The sequence below is a fragment of the Rattus norvegicus genome, chromosome 6, assembly GCF_036323735.1.
Source record: "Rattus norvegicus strain BN/NHsdMcwi chromosome 6, GRCr8, whole genome shotgun sequence".
Taxonomy (NCBI): Eukaryota; Metazoa; Chordata; class Mammalia; order Rodentia; family Muridae; genus Rattus; species Rattus norvegicus.
In genome coordinates this window covers 18684906-18712735 of record NC_086024.1, presented here as the reverse complement: position 1 = coordinate 18712735, position 27830 = coordinate 18684906, and the positions used below count along the sequence as shown (strand labels likewise).

Genomic DNA, 27830 nt, shown 5'->3' with positions numbered 1-27830 from the left:
GCTAAGCTGGTTCTTTGAGAAAATCAACAAGATAGATAAACCCTTAGCCAGTCTTACCAAAGGGCACAGAGAGTATATGCAAGTTAACAAAATCAGAAAGGAAAAGGAAGATATAACAACAGAATTTGAGAAAATTCAAAAAATTATACTACAAAAGCCTATATTCAACAAAACTGAAAAATCTGGATAAAATGGACAAATTTCTAGACAGATACCAGGTATCAAAGTTAAATCAGGATCAGATAAACCATCTAAACAGTCCCATAACTCTGAAAGAAGTTACAAGCAGTTGATAAAGATCTACCAACCAAAAAGGTCCAGGACCAGTTGTGTTTAGTGCAGAATTCTATCAGACCTTCCTAGAAGACCACATACCAATACAGTCCAAACTATTCCCAAAATAGAAACAGACAGAGCACTACCCAATTCCTTTTATGAAGCCACAATTACTCTTATGCCTAAACCACACAAAGACCAAACAGAAAGAGAACTTCATACCAATTTTCCTTATGATTATTGATGAAAAAATTCTCAATAAAATTCTTGCAAACCAAATCCAAGAATACATCATAAGGATCATCCATCATGATCAAGTAGGCATCATCCCAGGGATGCAGGGACGGTTTGATATATGGAAATCCATCAATGTAATCCACTATGTAAACAAACTCAAAGAGAAAACCCACATGACCATCTCATTAGGTCCTGAGAAATCATTTGACAAGATTCATGTTAAAAGTCTTGGAAAGACCAGAATTCAAGGCTCGAACCTAAACATAGTAAAAGCAATATACAGCAAATGAGTAAGCAATATCAAATTAAATTGAGAGGAAATGAAGCAGTCCTACTAAAATCAGGGACTAGACAAGGCTGTCCACACTCTCCCTATTTATTCAATATAGTACTTGAGGTCCTAGCCAGAACAATCAGACAATAAAAGTAGGTAAAGGGATACAAATTGAAAAGGAAGGAGTCAAAATATCACTAGTTGCAGATGATATGATAGTACACTTAAGTGACCCCAAAAGTTGATCAGAGAACTACCAAGCCTGATATTCAAACAAATCATTAGCCTTCCTCTAGTCGAAGAATAAACAGTCTGAGAAACAAATTAAGGAAATGACACCCTTCACAATAGTCACAAATAACATAAAATACCTTGGCATGACTCTAATCAAGCAAGTGAAAAATCTGTATGACAAGAACTTCAAGTCTCTCAAGAAAGAAATTGAAGATTTCATAGATGTAAAGATCTCCTGTGTTCATGTATTGACATGATTAATAGAGTAAAAATGGCCATTTGGCCAAAAACAATGTACAGATTCCATGCTATCCCCATCAAAATTCCAACTCAATTCTTCATAGAGTTAGAAAAAGCAATTCAAAAATTCATTTGGAATAACAACAACAACAACAAAAATCAGGATAGCCAAAACTATACTCAACAATAAAAGAGCTTCTAGGGGAATTACCACCCTGATCTCAATCTGTATTACAGAGCAATTGTGATAAAATGAACCCACACACCTATGGTCACTTGATCTTTTACAAAGGAGCTAAAACCATACAGTGGAAAAAAGCATTTTCAACAAATGGTGCTGGTTCAACTGGAGGTCAGCAAATTGACCCATTCTTATCACCTTGTAAAAGATCAAGTCCAAGTGGATTAAGGACCTCTACATAAAATCTGATACATTTAAACTAATAGAAGAAAACATGGGGAAGAGCCTCAGACACATGGGCACTGGGGAAAATTTCCTGTACTGTATACCAATGGCTTATGCTCTAAGATCAAGGATCTACAAATGGGACCTCATAAAACTGTAAAGCTTCTGTAAGGCAAAGGACACTGTCATTTGGACAAAATGGCAACCAACAGATTTGAAAAAAAAATCTTGCCCTATACTACATCTGATAGATGGCTACTATTCAACATATAAAAGAACTCAAGGAGTTAGACTCTAGAAAGCCAAATAACCTCATTAAAAATGGTTACAGAGGTAAGCAAAGAATTCTCTGCTGAGGAATATTGAATGGTTGGTTAGTACCTAAAGAAATGTTCATCATCCTTAGTCATTAGGGAACTGCAAATCAAAACTACCCTGAGATTCCCCCTCACACCAGTCAGAATGGCTAAGATCAAAAACTCAGGTGACAGCAGATGCTGGCAAGGATGTAGAAAAAGAGGACCACTCCTCCATTGTTGGTGGGATTGCAGACTGATACAACCACTCTGGAAATCAGTCTGGAGTTTCTTCAGAAAATTGGACATTCCACTCCCTGAGGACCCAGCTATACCTCTCCTGGGCATATACCCAAATTATGCTCCAACATACAACAAAGACACATGTTCCACTATGTTCATAGCAGCCTTATTTATATTAACCAGAAGCTGGAAAGAACCCAGATGCCCTTCAACAGAGGAATGGATTCAGAAAATGTGGTACATCTACATGATGGAGTACTATTCAGCTATCAAAAAGAATGACATCTTGAAATTCATAGGCAAATGGATGAAACTAGAAAATATCATCCTGAGTGAGGTAACCCAATCACTAAAAAACACACATGGCATGCACTCACTGACAAGTGGATATTAGCCCAAAAGCTCAGATTACCCATGATAAAATCCATAGACTACATGAAGCTCAAGAAGTAGGATGACCAAAGTGCAGATGCTTCAGTTCTTCTTAATACGGGAAACAAAAAATATTCATAGGAGATTTGGAGACTAAGTTTGGAGCAGAGACTGAAGGAATGACCAATCAGATCCTACCCCATCTGGGGATCTATCCCTATATATACAGCTACCAAATCAGACAATATTGCTGATGCAAGAAGTGCATGCTGACAGGATCCTTAGATAGCTGTCTCCTGTGAGACTCAGTCAAAGCATGACAAATACAGAGGCAAATGGTAGCAGCAAACCATTGAATTGAGAACGGGGTCCCCATTGGAGGAATTAGAGAAAGGATCAAAGGAGCTGAAGCGGCTTGCAACTCCATAAGAACAACAATACCAACAGACCAGAACTCCCAGGTACTAAACCACTAACCAAAGAGTATATATACATGGAGAGACCCATGGCTCCAGCTGCATATGTAGCAGAGGATGACCTTGTTGAGCACCAATGGGAGAGGAAGCCCTTGGTCTTGCCAAGGCTGGATCCCCAGTATAGGGGAATGTCAGGGTGGGGAGACGGAAATGGGAGGTGGTTGGGGAGGGGGGTACACCCTTATAGAAATAGGGGAGGGAGATAAGATAGGGGGCCAGTAGATGGGAAACCAGGAAGGGGAATAACATTTGAAATGTAAATAAAATGTATCCAATTAAAACAAATTAGTTGTATGTTTGAAACCTCCCGTATATTTAGGTTGTATTCCGGCAAATAGTTGATGATTTTATGCAAGTCTAATTTGATTAATTCTTGAACTAAGTTTTCCTCTATTCAACAGATTTGCAAAAAATTGTAACATTGTTTTACAAATATTTAAATCTTCAGCATGATTATTTAGGACACAGTGAACCATGATAACAAAGAATTATGTTACCATAAACAAGTTATAAAATTAACAACAGGCACTAATTACTGGACCCACAATCTGTAAATCTGTGTTGTAAATAAAGGCAGATGTTATAATTTTTCATTCTATTGAATGAAAAAGATGTTGCGATAAGCAAAAGCTGTGTTGTGTTGAGTTAGGGAGGTTGCTCTGGACTTCTTGGACTGAGTACAGGAAGGACAATGGTGGACTTTCCTGAGATCTCTCAAAAAAGCCTTAGAATGTCATTTGTTTTCAGAAAGTAGGAAGTCAGTCTCTGAGTGTAAGAGGTGGCTTTTTGAGATAAAACAAAAGGACCCGCTCCTTTCAGATCTCTGATATTCCAGAAGCTCTTGTTCTCTCAGCATAATATGGGTAACAGAAAAGCTGATATCGTATAACTAGGTGGAATGGGGACCAAGCTTCATGGCATTTTTTTTTGTGATGTTGTCTAAATTACTTCAGGTAAATGAGAAGCAAAACCGTCCTGAGTAAATGAAGGAAACTACCTTATCCATCCAAGTAAATGTTTTAAATTTACATTTATGAGGTAAAATTAGACTTTCTAGATAGAGCACAAAACTGAGATGAAATTTATTTCATTTAATAACAAATACTTTATAGGTTTTCTATCTCATGAGACATTTGCACTGACCAAAAATAGATTTTAAAGCTAAAATTTAATATTAATTTCCTTTTGTGCAAATTGCTTAATAGAGCAGTTTAAGTAAGGCAGCCCTCAAATACTTACTGTTCACTAACTAGTCATCATTCTTGTGGGGAAAAGAGACAATAGGGTACTTTATGACCACAGCAAATCGAGCAACTACTGGACCTGGACCATTGGTAACTTTTTTTTAGTACACATAAAGCTGTTACAATTGGAATGTCTGTCCCTCTCCCATTCATGTGTTGACACTTTTATCCCACATTGAGTAATGTGAACTGATATACGTTGAACAGAGCCCTCATGAATGGGTCTTGAGGACTTGAAAAATAGGCTTTACTTGCTTGGTTAGAATTGGCCAAAGATATTTTATATTATTTGAGGTTGTAGAAAAAGGTGTTGTTTCTCCAATTTCTATCTCTGTCCATTTGACAGCTGTATATGGGGGTGTGTGTGTATGTACTGACTTTCTTATGCATTAGTTTTTGTATCCAAATAGTTTGCAGAGAGTGTTTATCAACCATAGGAGTTTCCTGGCAGAATTTTTGGGGACTTATATATACATAAGATATGATCCTATTATATCATCTACAAATGAAAAATACTTTGACTTCTTCCTTTCCAACTTGTATCTCCTTGATTTCCTTCTCTTGTCATATTGCTGTAGCTAAGGCTTCAAATACTATATAGTAAATAGGTATGGAGAGAATGACTTTTATTGTTTCTGATTTTAGTTGCCTTGAGTTTATATCCATTTAATTTTATGTTGGCCATGTGTTTGCTATAAATTTCCTTTATCATGTTGAGGTGTGTCCCTTGTACCACTAATCTCTTTGGGAGTTTTATTGTGAAGAGGTATTGGATATTTTCAAAGACGTTTACAGCATCTAATGAGATGATACTATGCTTTTTGTCTTTCAGTTTGTTTATACTGCGGATTACATTTATCATTTATGGGGATGGATCTCAATTGGAAAAGAGGTAGAGATAAGCTGTGCAGAGTGGAAGAATGAAAAACCATAAGCAGGAAATATTATGTGAAAAAAAGTCTATTTTCAATTAAAGGAGGTAGTCATTTAAAATTTGAAAAAGAAAAGAAAGAAAGGGTGTCATACTTTATAAGGTTTTACTCACTATACCCTATAACATTAGAGCTATATAGCACAAAGAACTCTCAGACACTTAATCTGTCAGTGCCTTGATGTCTAATGTCAAAGTCTCTGGGGATGAAAAGGCATACATTTGCTTGTTTTATAAAGATGCCTATGTGTGACCCTTTTCAATAATGACCCAAATAAACTAAGAGATAAATTAAGCTACAATTTAATGATACAATTAATAAGAGGACATTTGGTTTAGCATGTGTCATGAAAGTTTATCTCCAGGACATGACAAGCTAATGCTAGGGATGTGGTCAATATCAAGCTTCATTCAGCATATATGACACATCTTGGGAATGACCATGTCACCACTGTGGCTCACATAGATGATATTGTCTTCTCTAACTCAGAGAACATAAGCTCAGTGATCATCTTCCCCCTTCTTCATTCTGGAAATGAGAACAAAATTAAGAATAAAAATAAAAGCTGTTTCTGAAAACTCCCATTCGAGGTTAGTTTGGCATGGTTCCTCTCCCCTCTCTATTAGTGTATGTTGAAAAGAAAGAGTTTCTGTAGAAATGGTGGACAGATATCTACTCAATCTGAAGACTTTGCAGTCCAGATGAAAGAAATTCCTAACCATCACTGCTATTCGCCTGTATTTTGATTTGTGCGTTAGAGCTGTGTGACTTTATTTCCATGGGTATGACAAAGGAAACCAACAAAGACCAGTTAACACTGGATCCCTTGGTGCTGAGGCTGAGTTTTAAACATCAAGAATTCTCTGGGCTCACAAGGAGACTATCAGCCTTAGAAAAGCAGGAGAGGCCCTTTCCACAGTCTAATGACTTTATTCCGCTGCCTTTGTCCTCCTTTTTATAACAGGTTGGTGTCTAAAACGGTCATCGGTTATATGTGGCTATGCGTCTGGCATCCATGAGTCTTTCTAAAATACTTGTCACATATTTCAGGATCGAATCATGTACTTTTGTGTGGTTTAGGGATGATGCCATCTTCCAAAGTACTAGAAGCTTGTTTTATTAACTACTTTCCTCCCAGGCATGACAAATGCTCAACGAAAGCAACTAGAAAGAAAGAGTTTATTTTTTGAAGGGGCTGAAAGTACAGTCCATTGCAGTGGTCGGAACATGAGGTAACAATCAAAGTCTGTCGCAGTGGAAAAGGTGACTGGAGTCTGAGGGGGCTGGTCAGAAAGTGTAGAGTGGAGAAACAATGGCTGCTGGTGCTCACACTCCCCCTGCCCCTTTGATTAAGTTTTTGAGCACAGCCTACAGAATGGAGTTGTCTATAATCAGGATGGGTCTTCCATCGTTTGAAGTGCCTTTTCTTTTGAAGTTGCCTGAGGTGTCTCATAGATAATCTAAATGGAGTACTCACACTCATGTGATTTCTTTTCTAATAATCTAAGGTATAAATGGATGTTCTTACTGTGGGCCAGAAAGAATAACTACTGGTACCTTATCCCCAGGGATTGATTCATCAGTTTCCAACTCAAAACTCAAATCGAAGAGGCTGTGAAGTGATAGAAGCTTACCTTCACCTGACAGAAATGCAGTTGGCAATTCTACAGTCAGAAGCCTCACCTCCTTCAGAAATTTCAGGATTCAAAATATTTTTTTATTTGTTATTCCCAATCACATTTTTCTACCAAAGTTTCTTCATGGTTCAAGATGACATCTATAGCTTTAGCAAATGCATATATATTGCAGGAGGAATGAGCAGGAAAGAAGGATGAGCTAAAGGTCTTTTGGGAGGCTATTCATACCAGTTTTGCCCTTTTGCCATTTGTCAAAATAAGCTGCCTTTTCACCATTCATGTCTGAATGGTGGGGGACAGGTTGAGTAAAATTCAATGGAGCTCCAGCAAATACTTTAAATACTCAGTCTACTCGTATTTTGTGATGATTTGTGCATGGGGAATTGTCTTTTTCTTGGTATGACGCTAATTGGCATTTTTGATATGCAGGTATACCAATACTAAATACAGTTCTAGAGGCAATAAACAGTAGTTGTCAAGCGAGAACATAATTGACATCTATCCAAAGCCACCTGGCAGGTCATTTTTGGATTTCACTAGAGCAGGAGCCTATGCAGAATCTGAGGGTTATTTTGAATTGAGTGGCAGGCAAAATTGATTCGGATATTTAAAATACATGAACTTATAAAAATCATTCAAATATGAAATTCTTGACCAGCCAGAAATCATTTTATCTTTCACTGTCAATGTTTAGATATGAGATTTAGTGGATCTGGAAAGTTAATCTATCTTTAAATTTAGCATCTTACGGGATGAAATTTTGTTTGATCTTTGCCTCCAGCTAATTTAGAAAAGAATTTAATTTAGAATGATCATAGACTTTTCTACTACTCTGTGCCTTGATCAAAGTATTTAAAGCTATGGCCCAGTTATTTTAATTTTTTATGCTGCTCTGGAGTGTTATAATCAGGTATACATACCTGTAGTTCTCAGTGGGGTGTGGTGCCATTCAGTTTGTCAGGGTAGCATACTCAAATTGGAGATTTTTCAGGTCAATTCACAATGTCAGATAACACGAACTGCTCAGGTATTCCAGTACAGTGGTGAGCAGCATTTCTTGTAGTCAAGCTGACTATTTGAGAGGCCAAATCAATTTATCTTCCTTTCACTATGTTGCCTAAAATCAATTTTAGGATCAAAGACTTTATCAGCAGAGCCTGCAGTCCTCCCAAGCCTCCCCCTCCCTGGGGTGATTTTAAATATCTGGTAAGACCAGCTTAGTATTTATAATATTATTGACTCCCACAGAGAAACAAGCTACAAGCCTGGTCCTCATGATTTCTGAATTATCACATCAGAACTGGATGATGTGAAATTTTTCCACAATCCCTAAACTGCCCTCCTAATGTTGGCTTCCAGGACCCAAAGAGCTTAGCTGTGTGTGGAAAGACACACCATGCCTGTAGGCTTAAGCTGTTCCAGTAGGACCATGCTTAACCCTTTTCCTTCCACAGCCTTCTGGGTGGCAACATCTGGAAGGCCTGCCATGTTTAGTCTGAGAATCTTACACCCTGACTTAAGAACAAATGTTGGGGAAAGGACAGTTCTCATTGTGTCTAGCTTTACTCTACTGTCTTTGCTTTACTCCTTTGAGAAGTTTATTTTCAATCCATTGTTCTTTCTTCATAGATAGTTAATATCCCTTTCCTTATTGAACCTACATGCGAATGGTTATGACTCCTGAATATAAAAATTGTTTTCCTTGTAACAGTATTGAAATATATTTTAATTTCAGTTTAATGTTCTCATGTGTTATATATCTCTCATTACTCATTAGTCTCCTGACATGATCATTAAGCATGTGACAGTAGGCAACTTTCACCCATCCTTTACACTGCTTAACCTTACCAAACTTACACATGCCACCCCCAGCCTCTTACCATCCCATTTGTGTCACTGCCATGCACTTTATCCACTTATTCACTTCACTATCTACACTATTGGTAACTTGACATTCTGGTTTGTAAATTTTCTGGGCATTTTTTTTCTGTACTATTTTATGTGGAGAGTTTTTGGGGCTGCCTTGTAAGAATCTGGCAGGAATTTGACATTGGGCTAGGACTCAGGAAGTAGGCTCAGATTAAAAATATTTACATTTGGGTTAATACAACATTCAAGGCAAACTCAGCCTAAGATATGTGGCATTCCTTTTGCCTTGGTCATCCTGATAAGGCCCCTAGAAACAGTGATCACAGGATTTTGGTCATTGCCTTGTTTGTTTCTTGACCTAGAAGTGACCTATTGCTTGCATGTACTTCAAATGGTATACAAGCAGACAGGGAAAAAATAAACCTGTTTCAGCCTCAGCACTTGCTAGAATCATGTTATTATGCTGTCTAATTGTCTTATTTCTTTTCAATCTCTACCCCCTTCCTTGAGAACTGGTTGAATGACTAAGCAGGCTTGGTCAGATGGCGCCTCAACTTGGAGCTCAAGTATAGGAGATACTGTGAAGGACACAGAGGGGAAAGGAGCTTGTGCAAAGGAAAATAAATATGATTTGGGCCAGCAGTGAATAAACCCTATAAAAAAGGACAAGGAAATGGTAGAATACTTTCTGTGTATGTGTTTAGAGTTATGCTGAAATCTAGAGAAGCAAAGATATTTCTCATAGATGTTTTTAGTCTTTGGACCCTGATTAGAGATAGTTTAGACTCTAGACATGAGAGGGAGAATAGGTTTCCAAAAAGCAGTCCTCCTAGCCTATCCGGAGATGATTTGATAAAAGAGGAGGAAAATGAATGTAAGCTTTTCAGAGCTCTTCTAGGGACAGGAGGAGGTCAGGAGACATCCTGCTTCCTTTGATTCCTACTGGAGGAATGTTTAGTTCTGGTTCATGTATCTTGGGTAGGATATCTGGGTCCCTTTGGCACATCTAGTTCTCTTCCCTCTCTGTATATTGTCTGTCCTGAGCAGGCCCATCTGTCCATGTCTGTTAGTTTATGCCTGAGTTTTCATGTCCTTGCTTGATTGTTGCTCTGCATTCCATGTTGAAAAGAAAAGAAAACGATTAAAAATTTATTTGTGGGTTGTTCACCCCTTGATCTAGTTTTAACCTCTTTCAAAAAAAGAAAAAAGCTGTCTCAATTTGTACAACAAAAACTGATAACTTGCCTCGCACCTGTAGCTAGGAGTTTAGCTGAGCAGGAGAAGCCCGTCCAGGGTTGATTATCTGCACAAGCCACTCTTACAGGGGCCAGAATTTTCTCAGCTTCTGTGGTAAGAGAGCTTGTATAGCCCCAGAGTATCTTTACCTGCCAGGAGACAGGTTTATTTTTCCGGTGCACCAGGATTGACCTTCAGCAGTCTCTCAAGCAAGAGACCAGAGGTGATTCTGATTTAACTTGCAAGCACCTTTTATACATTTTTCTAGAGGGCAGATTACAGTAACAGCAATCGTCCCAGGAGGATACCTTTGTTCCCCAGAGGGCCCAGGTTCCATTGGCCAGTACATTTTATGGTTTTTCTGACAAGTATTTTATCTGAACTGTTTCTGGGAAATTGTCCTGAGGCCAGGGACATGAAACTCTCCCTTGGGGCCTAACGCCCTTTCCTGGAGTCATCTTTGGGTTGGGTCAGAGTTGCTCAATCTTATCATTCTGCCTTTTTCTCATGTGAGTTCTGCTCTTCCTTCTCGGTAATAAGACTCGGCTATCTCATATTCTTCCTCTCCTGATCTTAGGGACTCATATTGTTGCCTTAAAACCATCAGCTGCACAGTACTTATTCTATCTTTTACAAAGGTGTTCAGCTTGTTAATAATGCAAGTACCAACAGTTAGTACAAGCAGCAAAATAAAAATAAGACCCAATAAAGTGGAGATTAGGGTTGTCATCCACAGGGAGGAATTAAACCAAGATTCAAACCAAATTCAATTTCTCTCTCTCTCTCTCTCTCTCTCTCTCTCTCTCTCTCTCTCTCTCTCTCTCTCTCTCTCTCTGTCGTCCGTTTAGCTAGCACTTCCTTAACCTTAGACATGGAATCCTTATATACCCCGGAAAGGTCTATATAAAAGCAACATTCTTCACTGAGGGCAGCACACAGTCCTCCCTGTTGGAGGAGCAGTAAACCATCTTCTTTTCTGTAGGACCACTTCTGACAGAGAGGTCAGAGCCTCCTGTAGGTGGGAGATCCACGTTTCCATTCTTTCAATGTCCAGATCTATGGTGGCCCTGAGGTTCTGGTATTGGTGACCCTGTAGCACCGAGGAAGAGGTACTAGGAGCCACTCCAGCCACTCCCAGCAAGGACACTATGAAGGGTTCCTTCTTTGTTCAATGGAGGGTATTGTCTTGTCTATTTGGAAGCTCTCAGTGGGGGGGGGTAAATAAGCCTTGGGATCAGTTGAACAGAAATCAGAGGACTGGTTCAGGGCATCAGAGTGCACAAAAGGAGCCAATCCTGAGACGCAAGCCCACTCTCCATATTGGGGGAGCAGGTAGTAGACAGGAGAGTCAGTAGTGGCTATGATGTGTGAACATTACTGAAGATGGGTTGGTGGGACCTTACCCATACAAAGCCCTGTCCATGTTACAGCCTGTATAGCCAGCTTGGTCTTTTGCTGCCATTAGTACAGTGAGGCATTGGTTGATGAGGTCACTGAGCCATTAAGTCTCTTCCTTAATAATATGGTGGAGCCACAGCATAACAAAGCCAACAGGAATGGTTGGCATTGGGGTTGGTTTCATTGAGGACCTGCAAGGTCTTCTCTATGAGCATGGTCAAGGGGGCTACAGGGTCACTTGGACCCCCTCCCAGTACTGAGGAAGATATCAGGGGCAAAGCAGTAGTTTGAACCTAAACAGGCTGGCGGGGAGCTAGCATTGGGTTAGGTCCCAGTGATACAGAGGTGACTTCTAATTTCATGCAGACGTTGAATAGAAGTCCATCATCATACCCTCCTTTGAATAACCATAGGCCCCAGGTTTTTCCTTTGGTCCAGTCCCAGGCTTCCTTTCCCTTTTGCGTAAACTGGATAACAACAGGGTTACAGGTAAGGGATAGACAGGGACTGCCTCCTCTCCAAGTGCCCTTAGGTTGGTTGCTAAATCCCGAGGGTTGTTGATATCCCTTACATTGGTTCTTCCTGAGCCCAGCCCCATATGGTTCCTTGTGGAGGGCCGTCCTCACATTCTCCATTGTAAGATGGCGCCAATATCCGGCAGGATGCACCTAATAAAAGGGCAATACACAAGCGCCTGGTAAATTCCTCACTCAGGGGGACACGTATGCTGTGGTACGTCATCTGGCACATCTGGCAGCGACCAGCCAGAGAGTGACACGTCCTAGGCGAGGATAGTTTCCTATATAAGGGATGGTCTTTCCCTCACTTGGGGTCTCCATATTGTAAGCTTGTGCTCTCGCTCTCAAGATGCATTAAAGCTATTTCTGCAGAAGGATCCTTTGTGTCCTGCGTCATTCTTGCTGGCGAGACGTAGTGTGGGACATTTGGTGCCAGAAACCCGGGAAAAAGACCTCATCAGCACCTCCGGAGACCCCTTGGTGACAAGGAGGATTCAGAACTGCAGGTAAAAAAAAAAAAATACGTTCAGAGAGGCATGCCTTTCTTGGATTTTGGTCTGGGGTTGTCGCCACCTTGGGAAGGATTTGTTGAGGCTATGGTATTTGTTCTCGGAGCCACCCTACTCTTTCTTATTATTATTTACTGTTTTCACTGTTTCCGCTGCTAAAAGGACAGCAGCTGGAGGCGCGTCTCAGTCTCTCGTAAATAAGTGAGCTTCGCACAGCTCCCCTTTACTGTTGGGGAGCAGGGACGCGATAGCACCGCCCGGGGAAGTGCGCGTAAGACTCCTGTATGTAAGAAAGCGGCGTGTCTGTTTCTACTCACGCCTTGTCAGACGGACGTAGATAAGCCGCTGGGCATTCTTGGTCCCTCATGGGATCCTCACAGTCTGTGATCACGGCTCTGGAAACGGTGCTAAAGCAGAGGGACATTAAAATTGGAGGAAGAACACTTAAAAACTTTGTGAAAGAAGTGGACAGAGTGGCTCCGTGGTTTGCCTGCTCAGGCTCGTTTACAATTGCCTCATGGGACAAACTTGGAAGGGACCTAGACAGAAAATTGGCGGAGAAATCTGCGTCTAGGAACTAAAGCCATATGGAAACTAGTCAAAAATTGCTTAGCAGATGAAGTGTGCAAGGCAGCAGTTGTAGGAGGGCAGACCACACTCGAGGTACTTCGAGACAGTATGTCAGAAACTGAACGTAGTGAGAGATTAGGCGCGTGCAAGAAAAAGGACGTCCTGAGAAAGAAAAAGAGCCCTCCCATTAAGTCCGAGGATAAGGGAGTGTTAAAGCTTTCAGATTCCGGCACTTCCCTCTCTACACAGCAACCGGGAGGGGGAGCCAGCATATACCCTGTGAAAGAGCTAGAAGCGCTGAACCTCAACAGTTCTGATAGCTCTGAGAATGGAATCTTAGATTCAGAGGAGGAGGCCGAGTTAGATGAGGAAGCAGCTAGATATGAGGAAGAGAAATATCACCCCGAGGAACGAAAGAAAGGTAATAAAAAGCTTCTGCCGCGGCAGTCGCCAACCGCACCCCCTCCGTATGAGGTGCGCTCTTGCGCATTCTCTTTAGTCCCCGATACGGTGAGAAGGAAGCTGCGGATGACGTTCCCGGTCTTTGAAATGCAGGAGGGTGAGCGGGTTCATGCCCCAGTCGAATATAATCAGATAAAAGAGCTGGCAGAGTCTGTCAGAAAGTACGGAGTTACAGCCAATTTCACCCTAACCATTCTTGAAAGGCTGGCTCTAAATCATCTGACACCCGCCGATTGGCAGATGATTGCGAAGGCGGCCCTTGTTAACATGGGCCAATATATGGAATAGAAGGCGCTTTGGTATGAGGCAGCTCAAACACAGGCTAGAGCTAACGCCACGGCTCTAACGCCTGAACAGCAGGAATGGACGTTTGAACTCTTGACAGGACAGGGCCGCTTCGCAGCAGACCAAGCTAATTACCATTGGGGCACTTATATTCAAGTCTCCAGCTCGGCCATTAAGGCCTGGAAGGCACTCACTAGGAAAGGCGGGGCCGATAATCAACTTACTCGTATCATCCAGGGACCTCAGGAACCGTTCTCAGACTTCGTAGCCAGAATGACAGAGACTGCAGGACGAATATTTGGTGATGTGGAGCAAGCAGCACCGCTCATAGAACAGCTCGTTTATGAGCAAGCCACCCAGGAATGCCGGGTGGCTATAGCACCCAGAAAAAACAAAGGATTACAGGACTGGCTCAGAGTCTGCAGAGAACTCGGTGGGCCTCTTACTAACGCAGGCTTGGCGGCCGCCATTCTCCAGTCCCGGCAACGCCCCCTTAAAGGGACAGATACAAGATCATGTTTTCAATGTGGAAAAATGGGCCATTTAAAAAGAGACTGTAGGATAACCAAGGGAGACAGGAGGCCTGCAACTATCTGTGCCCGATGTGGCAAGGGCTACCATAGGCCTGACCAGTGCCGCTCAGTGAGGGATATTAAGGGAAAACTTCTCCCTCCTTTGGAAGCTCAGCCTAATGAGATGTCAAAAAATGGATCGTTGGGCCCCCGGTCCCAGGGCCCTCAAAGATATGGGAACCGCTTTCAGAAAGCCATGACCCTGACAGAGGAGACTCCCCAAGAGGTGACACAAAATTGGACCTGTGTGCCGCCTCCGACTTCTTTCTAATGCCCCAGATGGGCATTCAGCCAATTCCTGCTCAGACTGTGGGGCCTTTGCCCCCAGGAACCATAGGCCTTGTCCTTGGGAGAGGATCTCTCACCCTACAAGGACTGATAGTCCATCCAGGCCTTGTTGAAGCTCAGCACTCTCTTGATATTCAGATTCTTTGTTCAAGTCCCGATGGGGTTTTTTCCATAAGTGAAGGAGATAGAATAGCACAGTTATTACTCCTTCCGTGCTCCCAAACCACAATACAGGATACCAAGGGGCCCATGGGTCCACTGGTAATGATTTGGCATATTTGGTGGTTCATCTTAACAACCGCCCAAAATTGAGCTTAGAAATTAATGGAAAGAAATTTGAAGGCATTCTGGATACTGGGGCTGATAAAAGTATAATTTCCTCAAAATGGTGGCCTCAATCATGGCCTACCATAAGATCTTCTCACTCACTACAAGGCTTAGGCTACCAGTCGTGCCCTAAAATCAGCTCTGCCACTCTAACTTGGACGACTGTTGATGGCCGACAGGGACAATTTGTTCCCTATGTACTTCCCCTACCTGTTAATCTTTGGGGGAGAGATGTTATGCAGACCATGGGACTAACCTTATCTAACGAATACTCCCCACAAGTGGCCCACATGATGTCAAGGATGGGCTATAAGGAAGGGAAAGGCCTAGGGCGATTAGAACAGGGCTGTCTCACGCCCATTGAACCAGTCGAAAACCCCCATAAACAAGGCCTGGGTTTTTCCTAGGTGCCATTGAGGGTTCTATGCCCATACCCTGGCTTACAGAGGAGGCTATATGGGTTCCTCAATGGCATCTATCCTCTGAAAAATTAGAAGCTGCCACTAAATTGGTTAATGAACAATTGCAGCTTGGTCATTTAGAACCGTCCATTTCACCATGGAATACTCCTATTTTTGTGATAAAGAAAAAATCAGGAAAATGGAGACTTCTCCATGATTTGAGAGCCATTAATGCACAGATGCGTTTATTTGGCTCGATCCAACGAGGCTTACCCTTACTCTCCACCTTACCTAAGCAATGGAAGATAATAATTATAGACATTAAGGATTGTTTCTTTTCCATCCCCTTGTGTCCACAGGACAGACAGAGGTTTGCATTTACTATACCAGCTACTAATCATCTTGAACCTGATAAGAGATTTCAGTGGAAGGTCCTACCTCAAGGCATGGCCAATAGCCCCACTATTTGTCAGCTATATGTGCAACGAGCCCTTGAACCTATAAGGAAGCAATTTCCATCTTTGCTTCTGGCTCATTACATGGATGACATTTTAAGATGTGATAAAGTTTTAACAACCTTACAGACCTCATATCCCATCTTAATCAAAACATTGGGACAATGGGACTACAAGTCGCTGTAGAAAAGGTTCAAATTGCAGAAATTGGCTCATTTCTGGGATCGGTCATTTATCCTGAAAAAATAGTTCCCCAGAAATTAGAGATTCGCAGAGATCATTTGCATACCTTAAATGATTTCCAAAAGTTATTGGGGGATATAAATTGGTTGAGACCATTTTTAAAGATTTCCTCTGCTGAGTTGAAGCCCTTATTTGATATTTTGGAAGGGGACTCTCATATCTCCTCTCCGAGAGCATTGACCCCAGCCGCAAACCGGGCCTTACAAGTTGTAGAAAAGGCCTTACAGGATGCTCAATTGCAGCGCATTGATGAAACCAAACCGGAAACTTTACGCCGCCGCTTCTCTATAACTAGAAAAGAGGCACGAGATATAGTCACCCAATGCCAACAGTGCTGCCAGTTCCTCCCAGTTCCTCACATCGGGGTCAACCCGAGAGGAATACAGCCATTGCAAATCTGGCAAATGGATGTTACTCATAATTCTACTTTTGGAAAATTACAGTATGTGCATGTATCTATAGATACATGTTCTGGCATTCTACATGCCACTCTACTTACAGGAGAAAAAACAACACATGTCATTCAGCACTGCCTTGAAGCATGGAATGCTTGGGGAAAGCCAAGATGTGTAAAAACTGACAATGGCCCCGCCTATACATCTCAAAAATTCCGTCAGTTTTGTGCTCAGATGCAAGTTACCCATCTGACGGGCCTGCCCTACAACCCTCAAGGACAGGGAATCATAGAGCGCGCTCATCGGATGCTCAAATCATATTTAATAAAACAAAGAGGGGGAATTATGATAGAACTCCCCCCAACACCCCCGAGTGGCCACTGCTTTGGCCCTTTTTACCTTAAATTTTTTAAATCTTGATGAAGCTGGGCAAACAGCGGCTGAGCGACATTGCTCAGAGCCCAAAAGGACAAAAGAATTAGTTAAATGGAAGGATGTATTGACAAACGAATGGAAGGGCCCGGATCCTGTTTTGATAAGATCCAGGGGAGCTGTTTGTGTTTTTCCACAGGATAATGAAAATCCAGTTTGGGTTCCGGGACGACTTACTCGGAATATCAAGACAGAGGACCAAGAAGATGACAACTCTGGTGATCCTCATGCTGATCCAGGGAATGCCAATAAAAGAGCAGAGCAAACTATGGTGGGGAATTATGTCAACCTTCCCCCTCCCGATGCCGGTGATGTATAATGCCCAAGTGTTTCCACGTTTCTTTACTACCAACAAAGAATTGGGACTAGCCTATTTACCACTAGATTCCCAAATAGAGCAAGTAAAAGAAAATAGGACCATTCCCCTTAAGGGGAGCCTTTGTTTTGGCATATTCAACAAAATATCTTCTGATCTTCCTTGCATTATGTTGAGTAATCAATCTTCTGCTTGGTTAAGGGAGGCCACATGGGGAACTGGTGAGGAAGACATTGTGGCTAACGCCACAGTTCTGTATGGTTGGTGGCCTTACATTAACTCCTCCACCTGCCCTCTCCGTCAACCAAAGTTGGCACCCTTTTGTAGAGGGACCCAGGATGAAAAACTTACTTTGCCGTGGACTGGTTGCCAGTCCCGGGACTCTGCCTGGGCAGTCCAGAATTTTTTCTCCTTCTCCCCTGATTTGGGAGACGGAGTGAACTTCACCACCATTGATCCTAGACGGTCCAATAATAATCCCTTTGATCAATGGATGCTTTGTGGCGTTAATGGTAGCTGCACTGATCTTACGCCCATGGCGATGCTACTTGGAGGAAAGGGCGGAAAGGGACGGTTATCATTTTCCTGGACGGGGAATATCCACCCTTCAGCCTCTGTCTGGACAGCTACTCGTATAAAATATAAACCTTACTGGAGCACGGGGTTTAACCCTGCTCCGGTTTGTGTCTGGCCGCCATTTGTGTGGATTATAAGTAATGCCACTAAAGTTTCTAAATTGAATTGTACAGACGGTTCATGTTTTTATGCCCTGTGTTGGGATGCTAGCCAATATCCCATAGCGGTAGTTACCCGTATGCCTTGCTTTATCCCGGTCCCTGTTGAGACTCCGGGGACCCTGACCTTATTTAGAGGAAAGAGAGATTTTGGCATTTCTGTGATCATTGTTGGCATTATTGCTACAACGGCAGTTGCTGCCTCAGTTACTGCTTCGGCATTGGCCTTGTCAAACACAGTACAGACAACCCAAACTATCAATGATTTATCGGCTACTGTCTCTGTGGCTCTGGACAGACAGGCCTCGGCTAATACTCAGATACAAGGAGGCCTCATGCTTGTTAACCAACGTATAGATCTGGTCCAAGAGCAACTAGACATCCTATGGCAACTGGCCCAGCTTGGCTGTGAACAAAAGCTCCCCGGCCTTTGTGTCACGTCTATACAGTATGAACAATTTACCAAAGCTGCCAATTTGTCTAAAACCCTTTCACAGCATTTGTTACAGAATTGGACCTCGGATTTTGAGCAGACACTCAGGGAATTGAGAGCGGCCATCATTCAAGTAAACTCTACCCGACTGGATATGTCTTTGACAGAAGGACTGTCATCCTGGATCACCTCAGCAGTCTCTTATTTTAAGGAATGGGTGGGGGTGGGACTTTTTGGAGCAGTCCTCTGCTGCGGATTAGTGTTACTCCTCTGGTTGCTTTGCAAATTAAGATTTCAAACAAAGAGGGACAAAATTGTGATTGCTCAGGCACTTATAGCCTTTGAACAAGGAGCATCAGCCGATATTTGGTTAACCATGCTTAAGCAATAGGTCGCCGGCTGGACAGCTCTTGCACTCCTAGAACCTCGGTTCATTGCACAGGATTAGAGTGTCCGGCTTGAGCAATCCATGAGGGATGACGAGCTTAGCATCACACTGGGAAGCTCTACCAAACACGCTCCCTGGAAGGCATGTCATATTACATGAGGGTATCTGCCCCAGTTTTCCCTCCCTCGAAAAAATGGCAGTGCGACCGGTCGGGAGTGCCCTGAGTCTCAACAACAGCTTAAGGGTATCTCTCTTGTACAGGTTCGCCAACTTTGTGCGAGGATATGACCTCTGCCTTCACTCTCCTATTTATGGGTGTCCTATTTGCTTAAAAACAGATAAGGGGGAGATGTGGAGGGCCGTCCTCACATTCTCCATTGTAAGATGGCGCCGATATCCGGCAGGATGCACCTAATAAAAGGGCAATACACAAGCGCCTGGTAAATTCCTCACTCAGGGGGACACGTATGCTGTTGTACGTCATCTGGCACATCTGGCAGCGACCAGCCAGAGAGTGACACGTCCTAGGCGAGGATAGTTTCCTATATAAGGGATGGTCTTTCCCTCACTCGGGGTCTCTGTATTGTAAGCTTGTGCTCTCGCTCTCAAGATGCATTAAAGCTATTTCTGCAGAAGGATTCTTTGTGTCCTGCGTCATTCTTGCTGGCGATACGTATCATGGGACAGTTCCTCCTCACCGTGATCAAATCCTATGAAGAGCTAGGTCTCAAGAATATGTTTCCTGAAGTTTCACACCCCTAGGTAGCACTGAAAAAGTGGTTGCCAATCCACACACTGATGGGCCTGCTGCTAGCTTCTCCCATCTCAGGGGCACACATATATGGGAGTTTCTCTCAGGATACTCCTCAACTTCAGGTGTCTGCAAACTAAACCCCACCCTCCAAGACCCCTTCTGGGACACGGTTTAGATTTTAACACCCGTAATTCCCCACAAATGGGTAATCCCTCTCCCTGTATCTCTAGGGTGGAGATATCCCAGCAGTCAAGGCCTGCAGCTAACTTACAGAGATCAAAGAGAAGGTCCGGCCACCAGGTATAAGGTGGGTGTTCCCCTGCCCAACAGAATCTTTCGTTGTTTCTATTCAGACAGTATAATAGACTGGCAATTTCTGCAAACCCAGGTATCCACAATCAACAAAACACTGCAAACAGACCCCAGAAACTCTCGTACCTGGTAAGGAGTCTTTGGTAGGGGATATGTAGTATGGTCTCTTTCCTGGCTGGGGAGAGCCATCCCTGCCCATCCTCCAGGTGCCACCCCAGGCAGCTTGCTTGCTTCTGGCAGATCTGGGTCTTCTTTGCAGAGGCCTGATATCCTAGCTTCCCCAGTTCCTTTAACAATTATTTAGTACCTTCCAGGCATTGTTCTCTAGTCTTAGTGATGATAAAGAGGTTGTCTACATACTGCAAGTTACTTGGGGGGTGTTTTTCTCAGAACTCACATAAGTCCTGGTGAAGAGTCTCAACAATGATGGTGGGTAAATTCTTAAACCCTTGGGGAAGCTGTGTCCAAGTTAGTTGCCCAGACAATCCTCTTTCAGAATCTTTCCACTCAAAGGCAAAGTACTCTTGGCTCTTTGGGGCCAGTGATTGGGAAGTTGGAGGTCTCCTCCCACTCCTCCCTCTGGTAAAGCAGGATACAATGGCTCCGGTCCCATATGGGCCAAAGATCCCAGGGCAGGTGCTGGCGCCGGTTGGGTTATGGGGGCAAGGGTAGGGGGATATGGAGGAGGAGAATTTTAGAGCAACAGGTCCGATGTTGAAGGGTCTTGGAGAATTGACTTCTCAGATCTGGATCCCTCTGTCCGTGTTTCTTTTTTTCCTGACATTCGGGACTTGAGAGTGGGTCTTGGTGAAAGAAAGGCTTTTATCCATGGGGGGAGGAAGATCTCCTCCACTAGATTCTTCCAAGTTATTATATAAGGTAGAGGGTCAGGGTGACCATGCAGTCCCTGTCTAAAAATCCTCCCTTCAACTGCCCTGATAACAGACAAGTCGAAGGTCCCTATGGTGGGCCACCCTACACCAAAGGCAGGCCACTCTGAGGAACATTGGTAACCGATTTGCCCTTTTTTACTACAACTGACAGGTTCTCTCCTCTTTCCTTAACTTCCTTCTAATGTGTCACTGAAGATGTTCAGCGGTGTAGACTCAGTCTGCCTCATGTCCAAAAGTATTGTCAGTCCAAGTCCAACAACACAGAACCAGATAACCAACAAACACAGAAACAACCCTCCAAGACTTCAGGAGGTGAATTAGAGTGTGACTCAGCTGTAATTGGCTGCCTGTTTTACCCACAGATTCAGAAAGGAGGAAAGTCCTCCTGACTACCTCTGGAGAATCTGAAGCATCCCGCAGACCTCTCATGGTCACAACAATGTGGCATGTCTGCCCGCCATTAATTGACTATCCTGTTCAGCAGTCCTCTCAGCTATCTCCCTTGCTTGCCAGCCAAAGTAAAAGAACATGGGTGGTCTCCAGTGCCCACTTGGGGATCTCAAACCCTGGATGAGCCCCCAAATGTAAAGCTTCAGAGGGTCTTTACCTGCCTGGAGACCCTGTGTGACACAATGAGACTTGAATCGATGCAAAAGCAAAGGGTTTATTTTACCAGTGCACCAGGATGGACTTTCAGCACTCTCTCAAGCAATGAAGTAGAAGTGATACTGATTCCAACTTAATAGCACCTTTTATAATTATTTTTTTAGAGGGCAGATTACAGTAATAGCAGTCATTCTGGTAGGGTAACTTCTTTTCTCAGAGAGCCCAGGTAGCCTTTAGCCAGTACATTTTATGGTTTTTCTGAGAAATATTTTATCTGAGTCGTTTCTGGGAAATTGTCCTGGGGCTATAGACATGAAACTCTCCCTTGGGCCTAATACCCTTTCCTGGAGCCTTCTCAGGGTTGGGTTAAGAATTGCTTAACCTTCTCAAGCTGATGGTTGTTTCTCCTAGAAAAATCTCTGTTATCATAGTCATTGAGTTCAGCATGTGACAAGGTGGTCCTCCCTTGAAATTACAGCTTAAAAAAAAGTAAGAATTTTGTCTGGTCTAAATATATAAGATATGTGTAGCCACTTCATTTTGTTTATGACTGGTTTTAAATGTATAAATATGCTCTGGGCTTCTTGGTTATAGATTATTTGCTTATAAGTTATTGGATGTGGTTAAAAAAATTGTAACATCTGTAACAAAAACATGGCTTAAAATTGGTAACTCAGGGTTGGAGTCATTCTGAACAACAAGTGGCATGCTCCAACCTAGGAAAACAGGTCTCTAAAGATACCCCTAAATGAGGGAGAGCATTTTATGTAATTCTTATCCTGGAAACAAGACTCATAAAAGATAGGATTTAAAACAATGTCTCTTTAATAAAGAGGTATTAAAAGCTGCATTATCAGGCATTCATACATAAGAGCTGGAGGCCAATCTTTTTATCATGAATGTCATGCATTTGGTATTGATTTTAGAGATAATGGATTGTTTAGAGTGTTAAAAATTGTGTTTTCCTTTCTAGAATTTTGTTTATACTCTGATATTCCAAAAGAAACTTAAAAATTATAGTTTAGCTGCTAATGTTCCATTAACTGCAGTTTACAATGCAATCACAAGTTCCATATTTTACTTCTCCTTAGAATTCACCTATATTTGTAATTAAGAAAAAAAATCAGGCGAGTGGAAATTATTGCTAAATTTACTAAATGTCAATGAATTATGGAACTTATTGGACCATCACAACCTGGCTTACCTATTCCAGCTGCCATTCCAAAAAAATAAATATAAAATAATATTCCTTTGCATCTTGATTGTAAAAGGGTTATATTTAGTGGGCCTGCTTGTAATTTTAAAGAACCCAGGAAGTGAGGTCATTGGAAAGTTTTGCCTCAAGTAATTGTCAGAGCCTCCTAGGTTTGACCTCTGCTGACCCTGGCTGATGCATGTGGAACCGACACACCTGGGCCACACCTGGGCGGTGGTCAATTCACTCCTGCCTTTTGTTTTCTCTGCCTTTGTCCTTGAGATTTAGGCTGGTCTTCTCGGATTTCTCCCTAATTGAAGTCGGTCTTTCGTTACCAAAGTCAGGAGCCAAGAAGTCATGAGCCAGGGTTTCCCACTGTGCTTCCCAGATATTTTCTACCTGGTGAACTTGGGTATATAAGTGGTGAATAAAGCTACAGGAGTCTCTCTTCCTCTTCTGGCTTGACACGAATAACCTGTGTGTGTGTGTTTCTTTAATCCCGCAGGCTTTTGCCCGATTCTCGGTACCGTGTCAGTGCGGACATGGGGCACCTACCAGTAATGGCTAGTAGCCTTACTTTATGGCAAAAATTTGTTGCCGTTTCAATACATGAAGTTAGGACTTTGACCTTTTCTTTGTGTGTTATTCATTATATGCATATTCTATTAGCTGATCCCTCTGAAGGAGTTTTACTGCAAACTTTTGCTCTTACATAACAAACTTTAAAATTTTGAAGATTAGTTGTTGCTCCCATAAAGATTTAAAGGCAATATCCTTTTCAATATTTGGGATATCAGTTAGATGCTAAACAAATTGTGACACAGAAAATTCAAATAAGGAAAGATAATTTACTTACTTTAAATGATTTTCAAAAGCTGCTAGGAAATGTTAATTGGATAAGGCCTTGCCATAATCTTTCAAAGGAGAACTTAACCCTCTGTTTGATATGCTCAAGGGGAATGCAAATCCTAATTCTCTTCAACATTTAGCTGATAAAGGAGCTGATAACATTTAGCTTTGCAGAAAGTAGAGGAAGGTATTAGTAAACAGCAAATACATTATACAGACTATGACCAATTGTTGGCTGTTTGTGTTCTTACTACTTCCCATGCACCCACAAAGATCCTTTGACAAAAGGGACCATTAATGTGGATTCATCTTTCTTCATCTCCAAGTAAAGTTTTAACAACATACTATGAAGTTGTTGCTGTGTTAAATCATAACTGTAGGATAGAATCATGAAAGTATTTTGGGAAAGAACCTGATGAAATATTTATTCCTTGTTCCAAACTACAATTAAATTGGTTATTGCAGAATACTGATATTTGGTCTATTGCAAACTTCTCAGGCAAAATTGATAATCATTATCCAAAAGAAAAGTTGTTACAATTAGCCTCTAAGCACGATTTTGTATTTCCTGCAAATTTGTGGATACAACCAATACAGAATGTGCTTACTGTATTTACAGACTGCTCATCTAATGGGAAGGCATCATACCTAGTTGGATCACATGTTTATTCTCTTGAGTGTCTTCCTGCTTTAGGACAAATAATCGAATTATGTGGTGTAGCCACCGTTTTTGAGATGCTAAAAAATCAAGCTTTTAATTGGTATATTAATAGCTAATATAAGGTTTAAAATTGTCTGAAATTTTCATTTTTAGATATTGCTAATTCCAAAGTTTTGCAATCATTTATGCAAATACAAATTAATTTAAGAGAATGAAATTTAAGAGCTCAGACTGGGTTGCTCAGATTTGCATGCCAGGCAGATTAAAGGCTTTACACAGGAACGATTAGCCGAAGAATCTCATTCTTTACATCATCAAGGTAGTAATAGCTTGAGATAACAACTTGGTATTTCTAGAGAATGTGTGTATAAAATTGTAAAAACTTGTCCATCGTGTCCTCAATTTTTTTCTTGTACCATATAATGGTGTTAACTCTCGAGGACTTGTAAGTAATCAGTTATAGCAAATGGATATTACTCGTATTTCTGATTTGGAAAATTAGAATATGTACATGTGACTGTTGACACCTTCTCAGGCTTTCTTGATGCAACTGCTTTAACAGGAGAAGGAAGTAAAATTGTAATTAGTCATTGCCTATGCTGTTTCTCTGTGCTGGTGTTCCAAATAAGATTAAAACAGATAAAGGACCTAACTACTGCAGACGAGCATCTGAGACTTCCTGTCAACAGTTTGATATTACCCATATTACTGGGCTCTCTTATAATCCTTCAGGACAATGTATTGTGGAACAGGCCCACGGAACTTTAAAACAATATCTTCATGAAATAAAAAAAAATGGGTAATTATATCCCCATACACCACAAATTTATTTAAATCATGTTCTTTTTGTTTTAAATTTTTTAAAATTTGGGTGCCAAGGAACTCTTTGCTGAGTGTCTATGGCATCCTACAACTAGGCATACTTATGCCTACGTGAAATGCAAGGATCCACTTACTAGCCTATGGCATGTTCCTGATCAGGCAGTAATATGGGGAAGGGGGCATGTTTGTGTTTTTCTGCAGTATGCTGAAGTAGTGTGATGGCTTCCAGAGTGATTGTGAGACATGCTGATGCTTGGACAAAGAATGATGCTGACTTCATCTTGACTTGCTGAGTGTCCTGACAATGGTGACAGGGAAGCTGTATTAGACATATGTTCCTGACCCACATTTGCTTGCCTATATCCCAGACTGGACAAATTGCCTTGCCTCAAACTTTTAGACCTGTGGGACAGAGAAGACAGAGATCGTGGTCACTAGTTTCAAAAAGTTAACCAAAAGGAGAAGTTATACTAAATTTTCTCTTTCCTTTAATATGATCAATTATTCTGATTCAATCATGGACTGGTCTGGAAATCAATCCAATACTGGAAAGAAGGAAAAGACACATCTTCATTTGGATAGCTGCTTCTGGACATTTTCAGAGATGTATTTGAAAATTGACAGTTGCCTTGTATGAAGTTAGATTTGTACTGGATAAAATTGAGACAGGATCTGGATTTCAAACAAATGTTAGTACATGTGTTAAGGCTCCTACTCTTTCATTAACTGGTCATGTTAAAATCACTTGTGTCTCATCTACAATATTTAATATAAGTTGCATTGATTGTGCACTTCATAATTGTGTTGGTGTATTGAAATCTGGCATGCCTGTTAGGTAGTCTATCAACCAGCTTTTGTTTTATTGCCTGTGAGTTTTATAGGACTTTAGTGTTCTAAAAAAAGCTTGCTAATACTAGAAGAAGTGAATCAGACTTTGAGCAGAAGCAAGAGGGTAGTGGGCTTGATTATTGCTGGCTTAGCAGTTTTGATTATATTAATAACGAGCATCCCTGCTTCTGTAATTGCTTTGACACAAGAAGTTAAGACAGCTACTTTTGTTAATCATTTAGCAAAAATATTACTAATGCTCTGAGTATTCAAGAGGATTTAGATAGGTGTTTGGAACAATGGATTCATGCTGTTTATGATATTATTCATATTATTGGAGAGGAAGTTCAGAGTGTAAGAGTAAGAAGCCATCTCAAGTGCCATCCTGCCCACTATGATAAAACTTGCCTTTAACAACACCAATATGTTGACAGCCGAAATACTTAGCTTGAAACTAAAATGGATTCCCAAACAGAGTTTTCAATTTAACAGTCTGGCAGTCAATGATGAGTAAGTTTTTGCACAGAGCCATACCAACCTAAGACAGAAATACATTGCTTGTGGTAATACATAATTCATTAAGGTAAGTAAGGCATTCTTGTCAGAACAACCCAAGACAGACACTGTCTTGTTTATGAAATAAAAAATGGGGAGGAGATGTGGAAAACTTTTGGGGCTACCTTGTAGAAATTTGGCAGGAATTTGGCCTTGGTCTAGGAGTCAGGAAGCAGGCTCTGATTAAGAATATTTACATTTTGCCTAATACAAAACTCAAGGCAAACTCAGCTGGGAATGTGACACATTTCTTTTATCTCTGTCATCCTGATAAATCCTAGAAAGAGTGATCACAGGACTTTGTTTATTGCCTTGATTTTTCCTTGGCCTAGAAGTGTCCTTATCATTTGTATGTACTTAAAATGCTATAAAAACAGACTGGGAAAAACTGAAGCCTCCTCAGCCTCAGCACTGTTTGGAGTCATTATAGTGTTGTCTAATGTCATTTTCTTTTCAATTTCTATTCCCTCCCTTGACATTTAGTTTACTGACTGAGCTGGCTTGGTCAATTATACTATTGCTACTTAAAAAAATAAAAAAGATAAATTATTTTAAATAATTCCACAGGGATTCTATTACAGTGTACAACTGTAGAGAGCCTATTGAATTGGTATATAGATGTCAAAAGATATGCTATTTCCTATCACCCCATCTAAAGTTTAACGCTCACTGCAGGGCAGGATGGGTGGAAGGATTGCAGGAGCTAGACATTGGGAAGAAGAGCTGCAAAATGTCTTTTTCTGGGTAAGGTGGCCTTTACAAAAAGAAATTTGACAGGTCTGTCTGGATGCTGGTATTAGATGTGTATAAGAACAGATCCATATCAGTAGGTATGGATAGAGACGGGGCTCAGACTGTGTCAGCCTTCACTGTTGATCTATTTGCTAAGACAGATTTAGGAATAGGAATCATTGCCTTCAGCTATGGGCCCACATGTGTACCCACTGGACTCCAACGGACAGTTTCAAACATTTGGTAGCACAGAGGACCTTGATTAGATTAAATGGTCACAAAAGCAAACCAAGAGTCATGATTCTGGGACAGTGACAGGGAATGCTAGGAATGGAAGTGTGATAAGAGATAGGGGAAGACTCAGGGAGGGAAAAGTGATCAGAATGTATTACCATGGATGAAAGAGTCAAATAACAAATGCAATCAACAACGAAGAAGTGAAGAAGAAGGTTTTCTATAGCATGGTGGGGTTAATGCAGCCAGAAATAACGATGAAGCACCTTCTGCCACGAGGTTGGCAGGTTATGCAAGGATGTAAGTATAATGTAACATAAATATGAAAAATTGTGAAGAACAAAAATGGAGTCTTTGCAGCTGATGTTAAGCAAGGATCTCAGGATGAGATTAAGCTAACCTGTGTGGCATGTAACTTTAAAAATCTAACACAGAAAGAAGGGCTCAAGGAGATTGAATTACCAAATCAAGGGATACTGGCAAGTTTGAAGGCTTATAAAGGAAAGGCCATGTATAATATCCTTCACAGGCGGGCTGGGGATTTAGCTCAGTGGTAGAGTGCTTACCTAGGAAGCGCAAGGTCCTGGGTTCGGTCCCCAGCTCCGAAAAAAAGAACAAAAAAAATATCCTTCACAGGCTGTGACAAAACACTCGGCAGAGACAATCTTAGGAGGAAAGATTTACTTTGACC

At 41.5% G+C, this 27830-nt stretch overlaps 1 long non-coding RNA gene across 1 annotated transcript; it reads right to left on the bottom strand.

Annotated features, from left to right (window-relative positions):
• Nucleotides 1-6395: 6395 nt before the first annotated feature.
• On the bottom strand, nucleotides 6396-14335 carry LOC134479317 (uncharacterized). The gene is made up of 2 exons (XR_010052478.1): nucleotides 13939-14335; nucleotides 6396-12388 (listed from the first exon to the last, which is right to left on the bottom strand). It is a non-coding gene; the product is annotated as an uncharacterized LOC134479317 (long non-coding RNA).
• Between the last annotated feature and the right edge of the window lie 13495 nt (nucleotides 14336-27830).